This window comes from Nicotiana sylvestris, chromosome 11 (assembly GCF_000393655.2).
Source record: "Nicotiana sylvestris chromosome 11, ASM39365v2, whole genome shotgun sequence".
In the NCBI taxonomy this organism is placed as follows: Eukaryota; Viridiplantae; Streptophyta; class Magnoliopsida; order Solanales; family Solanaceae; genus Nicotiana; species Nicotiana sylvestris.
This window is the reverse complement of record NC_091067.1, coordinates 135194135-135196402: the sequence shown is the minus strand read 5'-3', so window position 1 is coordinate 135196402 and position 2268 is coordinate 135194135.

Below are 2268 nucleotides of genomic sequence, written 5' to 3'. Positions count from 1 at the left end.
TGAAGAAGCTTAGACTTTGATTTCACACACATAATTAAGCTGCTATAGAAGAATTAACCCAAAAATTGCTCACTTAATCTTTTAAATTAAAAATAGTCGACGAACATATAATATATGCATACCGACTAGAAAAAATAAACATTAAATCTAACTGGTTATTTATATGATTAGGCCATATGTGGGGGGGGGGGGGGTTAGGCAACACTAGTATAGTTCTCATCTTTAGCCATGCTTTATCTACTTGGATTTCTTGATCCATAATTTAATTTGTAATGGATTAAACTTATATATATTGACAGCGTAAAAAATTTCTACACTAACGTATATTTTAATATGTTATAACAGATAACATTTGTCTTATTTATTTTATAGTTTATTAATCTCGCTTTTTATAAGTGGTCACATGCAATTATCTTTAAATAAATTGACAGTGTTAAAATTCTTTTAATTATCAATATCTAAAATTTGAACTCTTTTATAATTAGATTCAGACTGACCATGAAGTTGCATGTAAAGATTGGATCTATTCACGTGTACCTGTACCGGCCACTTATCATTAGGGAATTATGGCATCCTTTTGATCAGTTACTATATATCATTATAAACTAAATCCAAGTAATTAAATAATATATTGTTTAATTCTTCCATAAGATTGGTCAAACCCCTAAACCCTTCTTATGAAGAGTCAATCATGTAAACAAAAGATACCAAATAAAGCACTAGCAGGAGTTGGACAATCAACACCAAATAAATAAATCACTTTGGAAGTCAATAATAGCTAGGTTTAAGTAAGGAAAAATGACATTATATAGTCACTCTAAATAGTAGCTAAATAAATAAATAATTGTATATACATTAATGCTGCGTACAATAGACCCTTGTGGTCTGGTTCTTTCCTGAACCTCGTGTTGGGAAAAAAAACCTACCAAAATAATATTCACGGTAATAAAAGCGGAATAATAATGTAGCACCGAGATACGGTAATTAACAAGAATAAAAGAGTAACAATGACACCAAGATTTTTACGTGGAAAACCCTTCTGAATAAGGGAAAAACCACGACCCCGAGAGGAGCAACTGATATCACTATAGTAAGGAATTTACACTTTGTAGGCCCGAGTAAAATACTACAAAGACCACTACAATACTCAAAAGAAATAACCCTATTTTGATATTTCTCCTCACTACAATATTGCTCACACTCTCTATTTTTCTTCACAGACTATTTTCTTATACCCTGTCTGTGAAACCTCACTCTTTCTTTCTAGCTCTCAGATATATTTTCCTCTGAGATTGTGTTCTAAAAAATGAGAGCCGAAGCTCTCATTTTATAGGCAAAAACGAGCCTCCCATACTTGACATTTCAATGTTCTGCAGCCTACTTTCTTTGACAGACAAAGAAAACGTGGGCTGCTGCTGCCTATATTGAAAAACTGAAAAGCACGGAAGAAAACTTCTTCCTTAAATTAAGGGGATGGACCCCACAAATCTCCCCTCCAGTCCCATTCACCTGAAGGGGATAACACCGCAGTTTCTAGTTTGAGTGTATGCGGACAAGTTCTTTGCATAGCTCAAACTTGTCTCTTGGTACCACTTTGGTCAGCATATCCGCAAGATTTTCGCTTTTGTAGAAATCTTCAAGACTTTTAGAGATTCATTATCTACCATTTCTCGAATCCAATGATATCTCACATCAATGTGTTTGGTCCTTGCATGGTACATAGAGTTCTTGCTAAGGTCTATTGCACTTTGACTGTCACAATAGACGACATACTCCTTCTGATGCAATCCAAGCTCTTGAAGGAATCGCTTGAGCCATATCATCTCCTTGCCAGTTTCTGTAGCGGCAATGTACTCTGCTTCAGTTGTTGAAAGTGCAACGCACTTCTGCAACTTAGACTGCCATGATATAGCTCCCCCTGAAAATGTAAATAAATATCCAGTAGTAGATTTTCTGTTGTCAATGTCACCTGCCATATCAGCATCTGTATAGCCCTTCAAGATTGGATCAGATCCTCCAAAGCACAAACAATCTCCCGTGGTACCTCTCAGGTACCTGAGTATCCACTTGACTGCTTCCCAATGTTCCTTTCCAGGATTTTCAAGAAACCTGCTGACAACACCAACTGCGTGAGCAATATCAGGTCTAGTACATACCATTGCATACATCAAGCTTCCGACTGCTGAAGAATAAGGAACTTTAGCCATGTTCCCTTTCTCCTCCACTGTTGTAGGACACATCTTCTTACTCAACTTTAGATGACCAGCA